The sequence below is a fragment of the Amblyomma americanum genome, chromosome 9 (genome assembly GCF_052857255.1).
Source record: "Amblyomma americanum isolate KBUSLIRL-KWMA chromosome 9, ASM5285725v1, whole genome shotgun sequence".
Classification (NCBI taxonomy): domain Eukaryota; kingdom Metazoa; phylum Arthropoda; class Arachnida; order Ixodida; family Ixodidae; genus Amblyomma; species Amblyomma americanum.
In genome coordinates, this window is record NC_135505.1 from 28,511,150 (window position 1) to 28,531,087 (window position 19,938).

Genomic DNA, 19,938 nt, shown 5'->3' on the forward strand with positions numbered 1-19,938 from the left:
ACAGCTAGTGCTAGGTTTCTGAGATGTGTCATGCTTTGCATTATGTGCCAGAGTGTAGCCGAGGGTTCGTTCTGTCATTATCTACAGACCATCAGATTTTCAGCCTTTTTTGTGTGGAAAAAACTGTAATTTTTTTATCACATTAGCTGTGCGGTACGTAAAATAAGCAGTTCTTACTGTACTACGTAGTAGGCTCCAATTTGAACTACAATACAAATCGACATCATTGTAAACTTTTGCCATTATTTGCCATTCATTGGGGCTGGAATAGCCTTGCCTCATGTTAAAACCTTTACACGGTATACTTAGGTTCAAGTCCCCTCCTCCAGAATAAGCACTTTCAATTTTTCAAGGCAACATCGAGTCCTCAAAATCTGGAAGAGCTTGTTTCGTTATCAGTAGCTTCTCTAGCTAATCACGAAGCATTCGAACACTAGTTGAATAATAATAATAATAATTGGTTTTGGGGGGAAAGGAAATGGCGCAGTATCTGTCTCATATATCGTTGGACACCTGAACGGCGCCGTAAGGAAAGGGATAAAGGAGGGAGTGAAAGAAGAAAGGAAAAATGAGGTCCCGTAGTGGAGGGCTCCGGAATAATTTCGACCACCTGGGGATCTTTAACGTGCACTGACATCGCACAGCACACGGGCGCCTTAGCGTTTTTCCTCCATAAAAACGCAGCCGCCGCGGTCGGGTTCGAACCCGGGAACTCCGGATCAGTAGTCGAGCGCCCTAACCACTGAGCCACCGCGGCGGGGGACACTAGTTGGCTCAAAATTTAATCGTTCTGTACTCGGACAACTGAATTTCATTGTTGTAGCCTTAGCAACATTACGGTAGCATTTCGAGCCTTCAATGTGGAGGCACCATGGTCACCGTGGCGGCGCCGTGGCTGGTCACGTGGTTGCTCACGTGGTGCGTTGTTGATCACGTGGTTGGTCACGTGATGCGGAGAAGCTGCCGGTGGCGCAGCGCGCCGGCGAAACCGAGGGAGGAGAGAGTAAAACCACGTCCCGGGACGAAAATGAAGAATTAACGCCCAGCGAAATGGAGCGCCGAACGACTGACTGTCTTTGCGATTCGACTGAGCGAGTTCCACTCGTCCAGCTGTAGCTTCACTCCAGGGTTAGCCAGAGCTAAACTACAGCCTTTTTTTTTTACCTTTCCTCCTTTGTCTTTGTTTGGCAGTTATTCTCGCAGTATCTATTGCTTCCAGGAATGCATAATAGTTGTTGCTGTAGCTATTTGAAGTTGAAATTCTTCTTTATCGTCTTTTCTTCTGAAGTGACCGCCATTATTCAGTGCGCTATTAGGTCATGTAAACTCTATATATAAAAAAAAGAAAAGCGGAACCAAACGTCTTGCAATCCGCACCGAAACAGCTGTTGTATTGCTTTCATTTTCGGTCGGAAGATTGCTTTGCACTATAACAGTTTTCACTAGCATGGTAGCGGGTTATCAGACTATACCAGTTTCAGAATTGCACTACTGTGCTGTGTGCAAGAGAAAATCGAACAAAGACTGTCATTACTGAAGAGGGGAACCAGGAGCCTTCTCTACAAAGCCTAGAATCTGGCAACGAAGGTAGCTGATTGTTTTCATTACCGCTGCACAGGGAAGGACGGCAAGGGACATCCGCCTGTCATGCCTTTCCGCGAGCATAACAAAGGCTTCCACTATCGCACGCTCTTTCTGGGAGTGCCTAAGTTACAGAAATTGCACGTGTCTTCTCTGATTGAGGTAGGCATGCAGTCATAGAAGAGTAGAAATATAATAGATTGTGCTCCCTTTATAAGAAGGCACATTTTATTACGTTAATGCGGATTAGAAAGTTTTTGTTGTGTTGTGTTTCATGGCGCATAAGAAACTAAGGTTATCGTGCGCCAAGCTCAAGGGATTAGAAAGTGGGAAGGGTGCTTGAAAGACAGGAGTGGTAAAGGAAGCTAAGTGCTTATCTTTCTAAAACGGAAGTGAACTTCTTAAATCGGAAAGCACTTTATCGCATGGTGTTTAGGAGCTGATACTTCTCAGGCACGTGTACGTTGCCCACATGGATGCGTGGTTATCTGCGAATGATGTCAGCTGATGCCTAGTATTTGTGCTGTCAACTCTCCCTTAGCCCCTAACGTTTAGCGCTAAAGGTAAGTCCTACCTGCGCATGTCTTGATATTGTATGCTGCAGAGCTATATATTTTGAACACTGCCCACGCCTATCTAGGCTCCTGTTTTCACATAGTGGTTGCTCGTAAAGAGCCCCTACACCTTATTTTTCACACAGTGTTTTACCGTCAAGCATAGACTACAAATCGCCTAACAGCAAATGGAGCTCTACGACACACTGAGTCTGAGCCTCAAGAAATTTCACATGCAAGGCGCAATGTACTGTAATATTTCCGTCACAATTAATAAAACAAAAATACGTATATGTAATTCTCAAACACCGTTCACATTCAAAAGAGATGTTCCGTTTCGCAAGATCCTGGTATTTGCAAAAACGGTTGCAAAAGATATCAGATTATTTCCGATAGCGTCCAGGTTTCCTGCACTTTTGTAATTTCCAACCTTAAGGGAGCATAATCACCTGCGTTCCGATGTGTTCGGGTATTCAACACCAGATGTGGTCTTGTCTCCGTTCATTGCGCTTCATCGGTAATAATCTCTTTTCGTGCAGTATAAACTATGCGATAATAACTGCCCTCGTTAATGTGCCTGATGGCAGTGACTAATACGACGCCCTAGAACTTCAGGCCTTGATTTCGAACATTGAAGGATAATGAACTGAAGTAGAATCGACATTTGAGCTAGTTGGTATTGCATCATGGAAAAGATATAAAGCGCACCGAGGACAACCGACAATGCAGGCCAAACAACACAAGCGCTTACTTGCGATGGGGCGTTTATTCAAAAAACGCACGAAAAGAGAGAAAAAACCAGAAGCAATACAACAAACCTCTGTTGCCGACCCCATGGTGGTTCTGCATGAAAAGGAGTTTCCTTATCTTGACTCGCCTGCATGAACAATTATCCTGATGCGTCTGCGTGAAGGCTTTTGTTTTGTCTCTGGTTCGTCTCTCTTTTTGTACGTTTTTTTAAAAAATGCCCAGTGGCGAGTGCCTGCGTGTTTTCTTTGGTCTTCCTTGTTCGTTGTCCTTGGTGCGCTTTAAATTTTTTCCACTTTGGGGTTATCTTTCTTGAAGAAGATCTCGGTGAATTATGCTGTCGGCTCGTTTTGTGATTGCCATTGTTGGATTGAGCTTGTTATAAGAGGCCACCTTAGGCAAGAAAGAACGTTCCACCCGGATTAAAAAAGGTGTTTTACCAATGTGTTATTTGTAGCCAATGAAAGGAAACTGGAAACGTGGAGATTTTATTTCAGAAATTTTTAACTTTGAAGAGACTACCAATTAATAATATTCCTCCTACCGGGGCGTTTCGAACCCCTTTCAAACGAGTCATTCGACTCGACGGCAGAACTTAGGCTGCTTCACGTAATTTTTCGGCAGCATTCAGTTGAGGTAATATTCCAATCGACGGAGCTCCGCCTAGACATTCGAAATTTCCGAGTACCGCACCGGCCAATAGCCGTCGCATTTGCTTTTCTCCGCCGACAGCCGCTCCGCGTGACTGCTCGCTTTTCCCTGCCATTAGATTAGCGAATTGGCTATGTACTAGTTCAGTGATTACTTGAAGAGAACAGTACACAAGTGCACATTTAATCGCGTGAGCGTTAAAGTTTCCCAGAAGTGCGCCGATGAGGATCACTGCAATCCTACGCGCGTTAACATCACTGCGTATCACATTGCATAAAAAGTAAATCTGCGCTAGTTATAAAAATCCTTTGAAAGCACTTAGATATCTCTTAACTGCGGGAATGCGAAAGCCGTTTGCGACTCTTTGGACTGGTTTGAATTTCCCGCGCTTAAATTGATTTCACGACAGAGAGGAAGAGCCGCTGATGCCAGCGTGGAAGAGAGATCACGTGATATCGCAAGGTCACGGGACCTAACATGTAACGGACGGACGCGAGTATGAGCCATTAAATGCTCTCGCCTTAATACTGGTCCGCTTTTCTACCGGTTGGACCGATTCTTGTTTGGGGGTGCGACAATCTGGGAAGCGTGGATGCGATCGCCTGACTGAGAAACACTTCATAACCGGGTGGTTGTCATCCCGTAGGGCCGCCCCCGCTCGCTAATTGTCCCTGCTTTCTTCGACGTGAGCAATAGATGACGTTAAATTACATTATCCAGAAGTATATTCGGCGAGCATTCGCATTAATTAAAACGAAAATTTTTAGGCCACAAGCAACAGCGACGGGTGCTGCAGTCCGCATAAAGCATTGCTGGGCGGTCTAGGTCACATCGACGCTTGCAGATCATTGTATGCGCGTTATGCAACGTCAGCAAAAATCGATTTCAGGTCACTGTTGTCAAAACTTGGCTCGATGGGGTGGCTCAGTGGTTAATTCGCTCGTCAACTGAGCCGTATTATTCGGGTTTGAAGCCGGCCGCGGCGGCCGCGTTTCGGTGGAGGTGAAACGATAAAGGCACCCGTAGGCTGTGCGATGTTCGGTTTGGTTTATTGGGGTTTAACGTCCCAAATGACTCAGGCTATGAGGGACGCCGTAGTGAAGGGCTTCGGAAATTTCGACCACCTGGGGTTCCTTTACGTGCACTGACATCACACAGTACACGGGCCGCTAGAATTTCGCCTTCATAAAAATTCCGCCACCGCGGCCGGGATCGAACCCGCGTCTTTCGGGTCAGCAACTGAGCCACCGCGGCGGGTCGGCTGTGCGATGTGAGTGCACGTTAAAGATCCCCAGTTGGTCGAAATTATTTCCGAGCCGTCCACTACGGCACGTCTTTCTTGCTTTGTTCTTTCCGTACGGTGCGGTTCAGATTTCCGCCCATATGTGAGACAGATGCTGCGCATTTCCTTCACCCCAAAAAAACAATTTCATTTTCATTTTTCAACTACGCTCGATGGTCAATTTCAACATCTAAAACTTGTAAATTGGTCCGTGAGAACCACCAAAATCACACACTGAAACCTGCGGTCTCGCTAGGCCTAGTCGTCGCGAGGGGAGTCATCGTCGATTGAAATTTAATTGTTTGGGACGCGTCTATTGCTGGTCAGTGCGGAAGTGTGCGGATATGAAATGTAGCCCCTCGTTTTGCTTGTTTTGAATACGGATAAGGTAGAAAGAAGAGCGAATATATTCACACCGATGCCTAGCACGTGTGATGTTTTCGCCCAGCCACCGACCTTCCGAGGACATGAAGGTCGGTGCAGTTGTACTGAAAAACATGACACACTGCACTTAAATGCTTCTCTTGATCGTTACGGTCTCGCTGTAATTCTAGCGTCACCACGGTGAGGGCAGACTTCTTCGTTGCACAACAGCGTGAACAAGCTGAACATTCGAATGCGCTTTGAAGGTGTCGTGTAGCACCTTGGGAGTCTGTCGAGTCCGAGTGCCATTCCAAGTATTGAGCTCATTTCGACTCAGATGCATTCGTACGTGCTGTCGGCTGCGAAAGTTTTTGGAGTCTGTGATGGGTTCGATGTTCCCGACACGCCTGGTGCGGCAGTACCGTGAGTGATCCTTGAAAGTCGGTTCTGCGACGACAGATGGCGCAGCAAAGCGGAAAGAAGTAACCAAGCGAAGCTTACCTGATTTAAAAGGCAAAGGCGGGCTAGTTGGTCCCTATGCCTTCCCGCGCTCCTCGATTGGGTTAAAAGTCGAAAAAAGAAAAATCCGATGCCAGATAAAGTTACCCACATTGGTGCCTGTGTTGTTCCTACGTATGTTGATTTGGTGTGGTCCTCCGCGTTGTGTCTTGCGCATTCTTCTCTTCGTCCCTCGTCGTTTTGCGCGCTTGCAATATGTGAAGCTTATCTGATTGGTGGCTAAAATCAAGACAAGTGTAAAGTTTTACCAGTCATGGCTAAGTGGCTTGAGCCACTGCCCGATTTAAAAGGTTCAGCCTCATCCATCCATCGCTCAGCCACGCATCGCAGACCCCGCGAAGTTTTACTGCCGTCAGGGCACATATAACACAGTTTAGCTTGCTTTGGTTTACGGCGTTTAAAATCCGAAAACGACTTAAATTATGAGGAATGCTGTAGTGAAGGGCTTCGCAAAATTCGACCACTTGGGGCTCTGTAAAATGCACTGACATCGCTCAGTGCACAGGCTTCTAGAATTTCGCCTCCATCGAAAGTCCACCGCCGCGGCCGGGATCAAACCCGCGTCTCTTGTGTCAGCGGCCGAGTGCCATAACTACTGCGCAAGCGCGGCGGCTCCTACGTAGCATGGGTATAAGAATTTTGAAATTATACATATGCTCAGAATGCATGAAGAACGTTGGCAGCGAACATGAAAAGGGATGCTTAAAATTATTTAATAAAATAAATCTGCTGAAAGCATGTCGCTTATGCGCGACAAAGTCCTGCTCATTCTTGTTATCTTGTAGGTCGATTTCTTCGAAAAATCCCGACAGTTTATATATATATATATATATATATATATATATATATATATATATATATATATATATATATATATATATATATATATATATATATATATATATATATATATATATATATATATATATAGGCTGATGCGAAAAGCAAAATTGGAGGACAAAGTAGCGTAGTAGATTAGGCTTTCCGCTGTGATCAGTTTGACACCTTTGAACTCATTTCTTATTTTTCATTTGTTTTAATAAACAGTTGATCAATTACACACTGTAAATGTTCTTAATGAGCGTCATCAAGCATTGGCCTTACATTCTGAGCATCTTGACACCTTCGAACCTGATTTTTCGATTTGTCATTTTCATGTTTCAAATAATCATTTTGCAATTAATTAGTGATTTCATTAACTCATTGTCTATCACGCACCAATAAATCATCAATCACTAGAGCCACAAGTTACCATGATACAATTTTTTACGCAGCCTCCGGTTATTGCCGAGACGCCGTGCCGACAATTACTATTCCGACGACTTTCCGCCGAACTAGCTGTATACGCTATAGCGTAAAAATTTCATTTCACTTCTTACAAGAAGATAGATAAATGGTAATACGTAGTTACCACGTATATTCTAGAAGCCCATAAGTTATTTCAGGAGAATCAGGTCTGAGTAACAGTCGTGTGTATACTTGCCGTCTATCGAAGAAGAAAGCGCAGAACTCCCATCCTGGATATGCGTGGAAGAATTTCGGCGTCGTTGGAAGTCCGACTCCCGTTCTCGCTGTGCTAGCGACTCGTACAGGACACGGTCAGCGACTAGGTAGGTCACGTCGAAGTTGTCTTGCATCCTAGGGAGCTGAAAAGGGTTGTAACCAAATGCCACACGCAGCGCGATCCGCACTCGCTGCTGCATTTCGATCTCTACACAGTGCACAGCTAGGACACGTTGTCCCGGCCACAGGACCACGTGCACTCCACTATGCTGTGGTAAGTGGATGCCGGCGGTGAGTGCAGTACCGTGAGCTCTCCAAAACAGTCTCGCTTCTTGCACGCCATGCCGCAGCGCGTCCATCAACCTTCTCAGCAGCATGAGACACCCTTCCCAATCAGGCTCCAGCCTGAGGCTAAAGATCTGCCAAAATTCACACCGCTGCTGTCCCGATATCCAGCCGTGCAGCCAAGCTATGCGCCGGAGGCACAATCGTTGTCGCTCAGCCGCTTGCACAGCTGCAGTGACAGCGTCGTGCACATCGCGCAGCGGAATTTCCCCCAGCCTTGGTAGCCACGGCAAATTCTCGTCGTCCAGGCGGCGCAATTCGATTGGACTAAAATGTACCAACAAAGAATGCAGGATAGCCACTTGTCTTGACAGCCATGTAGATTCCATGGGAAGCCGAATTGAGGGGTCTGGGCGACCGTCCGCAGGCAGCTTAGTTGGCGTGCAGAAGTGAACTGCCCTTACGCAAATATCACGAGTGTAGGCAGTTGGCTGGCACCGCTGGTTTCATTTCAGGCAGCTGGACGGGAGATTGCAAGGGCTTCTTTGCGACGAGAGCTTGCGAACGTTGATGCTGAGCCATCTTATTTCGTCTGTGCCGTAATTAGTGGTAGACTTTCTAATGGCACGGCAAAACAACTTCTCGGGGCCTAGTGTCCAGACGAGTTCATGCAATCCTGCAAACGTACTGTTTGTCGTGTGGTTGTTCAGTTATTCTTTTAGAGATACCAAGGGACTTATCTAAACAGAAGCACTCGCAACAATAAAAAGAAAGCAGAAAATAAAGCGCAGTGCATAGGAAACTTGCGCCAAAGTTTTGCCGTGTCGATGGCAGCGCCGGAGCACTCAACCTATGGAGTGGAGCAAGCAGCTTCTAGTGCTCGCGTAATGCTTTTCCACATCGCCTTCTTGCGCTTATTAGATTGAGATGCTGCGCATTGTCGAAGCCACGCGTGCCGTACGTAAGCTGTCCGGGCTGCGCCGAGAAAAGCTCGGCAGTGAATGCTATCCACCACCGCGGTCATCTAATCGTTCAGGTTGTTTTTTCACCTTCTGCCAGGCCCAAGGCGTTTGACGGCAGCAGTTTTTAGTTGCAGAATAGATCAACTGCAGCGCAGGTTCCCTATATCTATGAGGCTTGAACGTATGGTTCTTAGATTCGTCGCAGGCTTATCAAAACTAAACAGTGCCTGTTACACTAATTTTCCCATGTTGTGAGTATAACTCTTCATGCCCATCTGTACGCATGTATTTGTTAGCGCTGCCACTGTATCACACTTGGTGGGCTGCCTAAAAGACAATATAATCTAGCGGTTTTCTTTAACAGCCGCCATCGCAATTATACGTAGTGCAATATGCAATGCGCGTAAGGTGGATCGTTGCAAGTGTGAGTGCTATGCTTATAAGTAGGCGCCTAAATGGCTGCAATAAACGACGCGAATGTTCCAGTTTCTTACTGCAGTCAATAACGGAAACTGCACTCTGTAAGGCAAGGACGCGCGCCTAGCCAACGATTCACGTTATATTTACAAGAGCGAAAGCAATAGAAAAAATATTCAAAAATTGTTTCATGCGGATTTGGTGTAAGAGTAACCTTTTGTAGCCCGCCGTATGGCGCAAAATTTTAGAGCAGTCATGATCACAAATTACCATTATAGCCCACCATTGCTCTGCGCTTTGAAACGCGAGAGCGGTATTGATGTTTTTTTTTCTTGGTCTGGTATGGTTTATGGGTAAAACGTTCCAAAGCAACTCAGGCTATGAGGAACGCCGTAGTGGAGGGCTCAGGAAATTTCGACCACCTGCAATTCTCTCACGTGGACTCACATCGCACAGTACATGGGCCTCTAACAGTTCGCTTTGACCGAAATGCGACCGCCGCGGCAGGGATCGAATCCACGTCCTTGGGGTCAGCCGCAGAGCATCAAAAGCAATGCGGCACCCTGACGTCACAGTTTCTTGCGGTTCTCCTAACATCAGCTTCTCTGTCTCGATATATTATGTCGAAATTTCTTCGTGTATTCCTGCAGGTATGTAGAATACCTTTCTTCACCAACCCCACTGATGCGTACCAGTTCGGCTGCCACCTCTCCACAGCCAAGGACTTCTGTAATCCGTGAAGCATGTGCCAATTTTGACAACTGACGGAAACAAAGATCCTCGCCATTAAAGACTCAGTCTAAGCGGATTGCTACTAACATAGTCTCACAAAGTTACTTTTTTTTTCGCAGGCTGTTCGCCGGTGTTACCAAAACTGTGCCGACAAACCCCATCATTTTCCCATAGCAAGGTATAAAACAAGGCTTTGTCCCATAGTATATAACAAAAAATAGTGTCTGTTGAAGCCGGACGATCTGTCTAACGTGGTAATGCATGAGGCAAACAATCTGGCCGAGGAATGTGGGCTTTAGTGTTTTAAATGCTCTCCCACGATGTACCTCATTGAACAGAGTAAATTGCTGGACTAGTTGGTTCATGATGCGTAAATGGTGGAACCAGCAAAACAGACGCAGTTCAAGAACAACGACGCACACACAAAACACCGCTGGACTTAACTGGTTTATTCTGATAATTGAGCAACATATATACATCATTCCCGCGCAAGCGCGCTCTTTGAACAAGGTTTTAACCTCATTTCGTACAACGATTTGCAAGACGCACTCTGAAGTCAAGCTTTTTGTAATTTTTGTCGGGAATCACTACTCACTTAAAACTAACCATTTTGTCACATTTAGCTGTCTGGTTGGGTTTGATGACTTATGATAAACTTTGACACATCTCTACCCAGAAGCGAATTTTAAAACTCTACCTTTCGTAGCCGGCTCGGCTCCTTCTTCTGGGGTGACAGGGGAAGTATCTAGCACCTTTAAGTATGCATGGAGAGGAGCCGGAGGCAGAAAAAAGAAAAGCGGTGATGCGAAAATCGCGGGGAAGGGAATAAGGAGGGGTTAAGGCTGTGAGTCACGCTGTCGGACTGTGCGAAGACGGCCAACAGCGACTTGCCTTATTCGAGCTGCAAAGCGAAGTTCATGAACAGGTATTGCGAGCGCGTTTTCTTCTGTGCGTTAATGTTGTTCGGGTGAGTTTGAAAGTGCCAGGATTCGAGTAATAGCCTTCTTGGGTCATGTGTGTCGCTTCCGAGGATGCTGCTTCGTCGAAGTCAATTCTGTGGTTTGAGTCATCGGAATGTGCAGGTGAAGTATTGCGTTCTCTTGCGAATTTGCGGGCGTCGTTTTGTAGCGATAGCTAAACTACGCCAGCCACTTCGTGAGGTCAGCGTGGCTGCGCGCTGAGCCGTGGCAAAACCGCTCCGCCAGCTGTGCGCATGCGCGGAGTGACGTCATATCCCGCAGCTGGTGTGCGCGCCGCGCTCCTCGCCACTGTGCCGACGGCGGAGCAGGCGCCGCCCGCCTCGTCAGTTGCGCGCATGCGCGGAGTGACGTCAGATCATGCAGCTGGCGTGCGCGGTGCGCCTACATTACGATAGAATTTCGAGCCTTAAACGTGGTGGCACCGTGGCCACCGTGGCAGCGAAACCGAGTGGGGTACAGTGGAGAGGGGAGAGAGAGAGTGAAGCCAGGTGAATCGCGCCACTCCAGTATTATCCTGAGCTTAACCACAGCCATTTTTTATGTTGCCGAATTCTTTCGTTAAGATTTTTTGGCTTCGCCTATGGGGCTTGCGTCGCTGGTGGCGCAAAGAAATTTGTAGTAAAGCATTGGCCTGTTTCGCTTCGTGGCTGGTCTTTGGAAACAGGTGGGCACAGCGCAACAGTGCTTGTTTGCTTGTGCGCAATATGGAGACCGCCTTTCTCATCAACGCTTTCCATCTTTCGACTGCCTGCTCCCCTTGATGCGTACTTAAAAACGCTAGCAACTGCCCCTACTCACCCTGAAGGAGCCGAGCCAGGTGTGGTACGATGAGTTTTAAAATAATTTTTATGTTGGTTTCAAGATGTGTCAAAGTTTATCAGCAATCATCATTCCGGAAGCATTAAAAGTTGGATGGAATTTAAGTTTGTGCACTTATGAGCGATAGCCGTTAAGATTACGAATCTTACGCATGCTCGTTGACTGAATCCTTTTTCTTAATATGTCCGATTTTGCACAATAACATTCCATTGATAACTGCGCTTCTTCCAGTCCTGTATCGTGATGTGATTGTAAAACTCAGCGCATTTGTACTACAGCGATGTTATACCAACTAGCCCCATTTGTCGCCTAATTAGCTAAAATTAAACACCGCTCACAACCGTTGCAGATGGTTTCAATTTTAAATATTTGTGAAACGCATTATATTGGTCCAGTGCACTTCCGGGAAATTGTTCCCGCATTTTCCTTTAGAAACTATGCTCTCACTGGATTTTTACAAGCGCATCTCGCGCATCTCTTGACTGTGAGTGAATATATTATTTCCAAGCGCCCACGTGGGTCTGGGGGATAAACCAATAGAAGGTGCTCCGCACCATCGGATCCTAGACAGTCATTGTTGACGGCCAGGTCCTGTTCTATTGTATGCACACTGCACTCCTCAAGAGCTCCCGGACCGTAATGCAGCTGAAAGGGTTGAGGTCTGATTAAAGAACGCCTGCAAGTCGTCATAATGTGCTCTTCTTTAGCTGCTGTTTTGCATTGCAATGTGCACAATGCTCTGCTTTTCGGGTTCACTGCGTCGTCCTGCGTAAACATTTCGCGCGGCACCTTCGAAGAAAAAAAATCAAGCGACAAGTGATCGAAGCCCTAGACGCGTGACAAAAAGAAATCTATTGCTTTCTGGGCTCGTTCGTCTCGCTCTACCTGCGACGCCATTGGCTTGTAGGCATCGCAATCGCAGCACCAAGCCATCGGTGCCTGCCTGAGGGGACGCAAATGTTCTTGCGCGGCACGGGCGCTGAAAGTCTCACGCATGCTTACACAGAGCAGGTCGACAGCGGAGTCCTCATCGCCGTCGCATACTACACACCAATCGCCAATACTCCCAAAGTGATGTCGTTCCTCATTCACGCGCTTGCTGCCCTCAGACCCTTCCGAATTTTATAAGTCGTAAGCATCAACATCAACAAGGCATTGAGGCCTATGTATTTCTTTATCATTCTTCTTCGAAGCACACATTCATTTGACGTCGGCGCGCAGCGTAAGCTACTTGATAAATTTGTACGGGTAACATAGGAGAACAACCAGAATTCACTGTGTTTATTAAGCTTCAACAGCACAAATACGTGCACTAAAAAAAAAGAAAGCAAGACACTTCGTTTTCAACAATCAATGCTGTCTGAGCGCTTGGTACTCAGCTACAGAAGGGTACTCAGTACTTAACGGCATGCCACAAGCCTGGGCCCAGCCTCTGTGTCGTAGGAATCCTAACGGAGAACCGAAATTACACGTGGTACATTTCTGGCCCTTCTTCGGGAGAATTTTTCGCTCGAAGTATCTGGCACTTTTTCTGTGGTCTTTCCATAGCATGTTGTCGGGACGTTCTCGGTATCTACTTTGTTGCATATTCGTAACGCCAGATTTGTAATCAGAAAAGCCTCGAAGATCTTCCAAAATTTCTATTGGGCTGCCTTGCGCACACAAAAAATGAGCATTGCCTGCTGCGAGAGTAGTATAAGTGCTCCGTATAAGTCGGAGAACGGAATGCGTAATGCTGTCACGCTCAATTTACAAGTGGCAAGGAGCTTTCCAGATACGGGCTGAAAGTCAGCGCAACAGTATGAAACAATGGGAAGCAGATTCGCTTGGCAGCGATCATTCGAGTCAAATCTGACTGCAACCGAGAGCCGGAAGCTTTGAGCACAAACAACCGAACAGCATAAAGCTTTGTGTCGCTACTACCCTATCAAAGAAACATCGATCCAAAGCTTTAAAAAAAAAGAATGCTCTCCGAAAAGAAAACACGCAAAGTACAGAAAAATGACTGTGGTTTAGCTCTGGTTAAACCTGCAGTGACGCGGCAGCTGCAGCTAGCCGAGTAGAACTCGCTCAGTAGAAATGCAACAAGTCTTCCGCCGCTGCGTTTCGCTGGGCGTTCCTTCGGCTTCGCCCCTGGACGTGGATTCACTCTCCCCCTCTCCACTCTTTGCGCCAGTCGGCTTCGCCGGCGCGGCGCGCCGCCGGCAGCTGCCACGGAGGCCACGGCGCCGCCGCGCTGAAGGCTCGAAATACTAGCGTAATGTAGGCGCGGGGCGCGCACACCAGCTTCGTGCTCTGAGGTCACTCCGCCAATGCGTCCAGCTGCCACGGAGGCCACGGCGCCGCCGCGCTGAAGGCTCGAAATACTAGCGTAATGTAGGCGCGGGGCGCGCACACCAGCTTCGTGCTCTGAGGTCACTCCGCGCATGCGTCCAGCTGGCGGAGCAGCGGTGCCACTGCTCAGCTCGCAGCCACGCTGACTTCGCGAATTGGCTGGAGTAGAGCAGCTATCGCTACAAATAATAAACATTGAGAATGGAAACAGAAAGCGCCATTCAGCAGACATGATAAGCCTTTAAGCGAGCGTGTTTGGCGTTGCTTGGACGCGCTCATTCCGTCAGCGACGACTTCATAGTGAAGTTCATCTAATCAACGATGATTCTTGTGCACACAGCATCTGCGTTGGAAAACTGCTTCCCTGAATCCGCGGTGGCTATTGTGCGTCCAAGCCTGACTGTCTCCGGGATTGTATTCCGTGTTGCGCCTTCGCAAGTTGCATCGTCTAGCATCGGTCGACTGCTGGTCTTTGATCCGTAGTGGGCCAAGTAATCGGGCTTTTTCAGAACGCTGAAAGTGGGGCTGACATCGACGTTCTCTTCTGCGGTAATGTTTGGAAGCATGGTTTCTAGTGTGGGCATTGCTTGTGTGCCGTTAACAAGCCTAAAGGCGCCATCTTGGCGCTTCCCTGTACCGCGGTGTTGCTGAAGATCACATAGAGGAAACCGGTGTCCCAGGTCTTGTGTTCAGCGTACACATACGTGGAGAGTATGTCTGCGATCGTTTTCATTAGATGTTTCATTAGCTCATCTTTTTGTGTATGATACGCACATGACTTTCCGTGGCTCGTTCGCTGTAGCGCAAGATGGCTTGGGTGAGCTCAGGAGTAAACGCAGCTTCCTTCTCCCAAAATTTTGGAGGCACCGAGGCGACGGAGGATGTTTCAACGGAGAATTCGGCAACTTCTTCAGCGCTATGACTGGGTAACGCTTTCGCGTCAGCGTACAGAGTTAAGTAATCAGTGCAAGTAGCAACTGCTCGCCACATTTAACAAGATGCCGAAGTGGAAAAGTGAAAAACAAAAATTGGTTTTTGAGGAAAGCAAATGGCACAGTAAGTGTCTTGCATATCTCGGTGGACTCCTAACCACACCGTAAGGGAAGGGAAGAAGGTGGGAGCGAAAGGGCCAAGAAAGTACTATTGGGGATAAAAGTTTATGGGACGCGAGTTCTAGGAAGAACGTTTATCGTAGCTCCACCCCGTTACACAGTCGCCTGATACTAGGTGAACGCATTAAAGGCCAAAATGCTCCTCCCTCCTTTAACATAATCAGGTGACTGGGTAGTGTGTTGGAGCTACAATATATGTTTTTCCTGTAACTGGCGTCGCGGAAACTTTTGTACCCAGGGAAACATGCCGATTTGCTGGAACGGGCTTGTTGGCCATCTACTTCGCTGTAGAAAATCTACAGGTCTCATGGTGGTATTCGACGCTTGTAGTTGCAACTTTTAACGCGGTAGCGCTAGAATCCCGTGCTGTAGAAAATACAGCTTCGTCGGCGTCGGTGTTGTGAGCTATATGTCACCGGAGAACCACACTTGGTTGGTCACGTAGGGGACGTGACCTTCTAGCACGATCACAACCTGCCCTCCTGATTGTGAGCAAACTGCCTAGCGTGGCAGGTGTAAGCTAAATTGATGACTGGACGTGAGAGGTTGCTCAGGAAGTGCAAACTTGTTCGAGCAAGCTCGACCGGTGGCAGCACCTGCCATCGCAGGGCAGCGGTGCATTTCTTAACCGCTGTATTACTCGGTGGAAAATAGTATGAGCGTGTTAAGTGGAAGTCCACAGGGCCGATGGGACACCTCCCGCACCTGTTACCAGGAGCGGCGATCATGCCCGGGGAAATCGAGGAATGTACGTCGAGGCGTGACGCCCGCGCTTAGGGTGAGCTGCGGCACTAATACTTTCTGTTCCGACGGGTGGCAATCGGTGGATCGAATGCGCATGCAGCGAGCTGCGTACGCGGAGTCACGCGCCCAGCACGTTCCAAGAGAAGCGAGGTCCTCTGGGCTCGGACCGGCGAGCCCTGGGCTGCGCCCACTTGAACATACGGTGCCACTGCACTGCGGTTGGTTAAAATTGGGCGAGAGCTAGATTACTCAAGCTCCGCCCAATTATCGAAGGGGTTAAAACCCGTGGGAAACAACGTCTTGGGACGAGCGCGCCGAGTTTCAAGCTCGGCCGTTTTTAACAGCCTTTTTTATCAGCCTTTTTTTAAACTGCCATTTTTTAAACTGCCTTTTTGCTCACCTGCCTTTTTATGTCAGCGCCGTCTTTAATAAATAAGTTTTGTCGTAAGAAGTTGGAATTGCTGCCCCAACCGGCAACGTGTCGCCGGACGAAGACCTGAAGTGCTCTTCGTACTGCTAGCCGCCGTTCCCATCAGTAGGAGGGCAGGAAAGTTTAACTGAGCGTTACCAAGGATCTGTGAAAATCGAGAATGATCAATTCCGCACGTATGGTCATTAACTCATTTAGTCATTGCGTCATACTGTTAGGCCGGATCTTTAGTGCACTCTTCAGTTTTGGTGCACAGTGCGACGTCAGCTGGAAGACCGAGCCATTAATATTTGTCCAGAATTCCGGGGAAGGCGCGAGTAAAGCCGAGCTGCCGAGCTTTCGGTTCTTCAGAAAAAGCGTCGAAAATTTCTTCTCGAAGGCCGTTAGAAAAAGCGATAAGGTAACAGGCTTAGTTGTGCACGAAATTTTTGACGATTCCATTTTGCAGACAGGAGGATAGCGTACTCTGCAGTGCTGCAGGAGGCGAAGACGTCCTGCCTTCCCGGTGCTCGAAGTGGTCGTAAAGGTCATGGTCAGAGCTCTGCTCCTACGCGAATGTTATGCTGCAGATGAGTCCAAAGAAGGCCTTGTCATGGCCTCGTTTCAGAGGTACGTCGACAAGGGCTCATGGCAGCCATATGAGAACTGGAGTTCTTGCGCCCGGTCTTGAAGACTACGCTCGCCTAAAATTCTTGAGCCATAGGCGCCATTGAGCGAGGTGGCCAAAAGGGCATTTCGAACTAGCAAGCCAGCACAACGAATTCTGAGGGATTTAAAACCGTGCAAACTGTATTCGCTGCATTTGTAAAAATAACGCTCGTGTGTGACTTTCGTCCTCGTCGTTTCTTGCGTTCTTTTCCAACATGCAACAACGAGTGCTTATCGCTTACAACCGTGAAAGGCGTGCCATGCAAGTATGGCGAGAAGTTTTACGTGGCCCAGGCTACTGCAAGGCAGTCGTCTCTCGTAGGATAGTTAGCCTCTGGCTTCTGCAAATAGCATCTGGTCCACGCTTTGACTCTTTCTCAGCATTCTCTCTTTTGTCCAGGAAGGGCACCAAAGCCGACACTGCTTGCAAGCATAGGTATCTCGGTTTCAGATACTTCCTCAAAGTGTTCATGCACAGGCAATGGCAGTAAACAAACGGTGAAGTTCCGTAACCGTTTCACATCATGCAGATTCCCAACTGATTGCCGCATATAACTTCGCAGGCATCAGGAATGTAATGGCATTGCTGAAATCCTTAACGAACCGTCGGTAGCACGTGCAAAGCCCCGGGAATCTGCTGCCTGCTTCTTTGTCCGCCGGTTGCAGAAACTGCGCGTTAACATCAGTTCTCAGTAGATCTGGCTCAATGAAATCTTGCTGACGATGCGACTAAAAAAAGGCCCCTTATAAAATTGGTCTACAGACTATTCGTACACTCTTGATAGTGTCTATTGCAATCATTTAGACTTTTCTTTTTGTGTATAGACTACCTAAAGAATGAAGTCTACAACAGTCTCAATATTCAATTTGTCTAGAGACAATGTACAGGCTTTCTATAGAGTAGTGTATAACAGTTTTAATTTTTCTTCTCTTGGGAGAGTATCACGATAAAAATCTGGACCAAAGTTTAAAGAAATTTCTGTTTCCTTTTGTCTTTAGACAACCTATATACTTCTTTGAACTAAATTCTATAACAATTTCACCTTTATTTTGTCTATAGTTAATCTCTAGCGTTCTTTTAGACCAGAGTCTGCAACAGTTTCAGTTTCCGTTTGTCTATCACAGTCAATACGCTACGTTTGTGCCTCAGACAAAAACAAGTTTCTTTTCTTGTCTGTAGACTACCTATAGGCTCACTTTAGCCTAAAGTTCAGAGGAATTTAAATTTATTTTGTCTTTAGGCAATCTTCCGATGAATTTCTATAAAAATTTCAATTTTTTTCCCCTATTCGAGCCTTATAGATAGTACATACAGTACACTCAAGTTGGTAAGAGGCCCACTAGGCGGGACTGCCGTGGATGTCTTTTTTATATGCCTTAGGGATAATGGGTTAAAGCAGCATTGCGCGATCAGGACATTCACATCAGACAAATGTTTTTAATTCCTGGAACGATAGCTTTCACTGGCTTGTATGTGAACAGGAGGATTAGTGACTGGACCCATTGTAAAATCTTAGCATATATACCCTCGGCCAGTGGTTGAAGACATCCAAAAACGATTTGCTATCACATGTAATAAAAATTACGATAATTTAATCCACGTAATTAGCTTAGTCTTTTTGCTTGATGACACTTATCGAACTGTGTAGTCACAACAATTTAATCGCATGCGAAATCTGGGCAGTGTCTTTACATCCATTTTTCGGCGAAGATTGGAGGGCGTAGTGCCACTAGTGCCACCGTCTGTATCGCATCTGTGAGCGCGCTCGAGTCTTCCAATGGTCACAGCTTCAATAACATGAACCTTCAGCGCTGGGAGCAGAGAGGAAGTCTTCGGCAAGTGACCCCAAATATGGCTAGAGTCCTCCACCTCCTTCGCTATTTCGGGAATGAAAAAAAAAACATGGCTGGCAGCGGCGAAATGCCAAAAGGACGAAATGTCCTCATAACGCGCTGGAGAACGCTCGTGACCTTCGCCAGGGCCGTACGCTGCCGCCGCCGCTGCGCAGCTCGTGACCTTCGCCAGGGCCGTACGCTGCCGCCGCCGCTGCGCAGCTATCTCCCCTCCGGCAGCCCTTAATAAATGTGACCGCGGTCGCCTTCCTGGGCGAACTCCACATTGTGCTGACCCGTAGTGCCGCATCTTCTCCTTCAGCTGCGTTCCTGGATGGGGGGCTGGCAGGACCTAGCCTTCGACCCGTCGCTACCGACGTTCCGACCTCAAAGTGTCGGCTGGTGGTTCGCTCAGTTCGAGGCTGCCATGTAACTGAATGGCATCACCATCCAGCCGTTCAAACACGTAGCTCTCTGCGATATCCTTCCACCCGACCTGCTGCGCCGACTCGTCTGCCCTGCCTTAGGCTGCCGGCCATACGATGAGCTGCGCGCAGCCGTCTGGTCGGACTTCGGCGCCTGCTACATCCTACTGTCGCTCTACGACGGCGCAGACCCGCTTGCACCGCCACCAGCAGCTGGCCCAGCCTCGCTCTCGCCCACGCAGCTTTGTTACAACCCTGCCCGCCTCGGCAGCCCCTGACCGCATCTCCGCCACTCTACCCCAGACTCCGCGACCCAGCCGTCCCTCTTCACGACACAGCAGGTAGGCTCAACACCAGCGTTGCCGCACGTCCTGCTCCCACATCTGCCGTCTCCGCTTCTTTGGACGTGCCCCTTCGCACTTCTTCGTTTTTGCCCGCGACCAAGTCCGCCCTGTACCCATCACATCGCCCCTCTCTGACATTGGCGCCACCACGATCTGACGGCGCGGAACGCTCTGCAGAAGCATGCGTGCCGCCGTTTTCGGCATCCCCGTCAGCCTCGTCACGGCAGTCAACAGCTCAACAGGCCTCTGCTGCGACGTCGATGCCGCGGCCAGCTGATGCTAAAGAGCTCTTGGGAAAACCCAAGCCTGCTCGCCAACCCCCGCCTCTTCAAAGGTCCGGAATTCGGCCCGCCGTCTGGATACACCTTTAAGGTGTATTAAGACGGCGGGCCACGGACTGGCCTGCGGACCGGTCACGTGGGGTCGACCGAGCGTGGCCCGGCCGGGTCTGGCCGTCGACAGCATCCACACGACGGACCAAAAGAGCAGACGACAAGGCGGGCCAAGCCTCTGTGATCACCCTTCAGCAACGCTCGTCTCACGCTTCGACATTCGGCGGCGAGAACAAGCGGAATCCGCGGCCGCGGGGTGATTCGGCCTAAATACCCAGCGGAAAGCTCGATCGGTACGGCACAGATTTATGCCGCGGCGAGGAGGAGGTAGCATTCCCGCG

At 48.3% G+C, this 19,938-nt stretch overlaps 1 pseudogene; it reads left to right on the forward strand.

The window, feature by feature from the left end:
• LOC144103266 (uncharacterized) overlaps positions 1 to 19,199 on the forward strand; it is a 75,502-nt pseudogene extending 56,303 nt beyond the window's left edge.
• Positions 19,200 to 19,938: the final 739 nt, after the last annotated feature.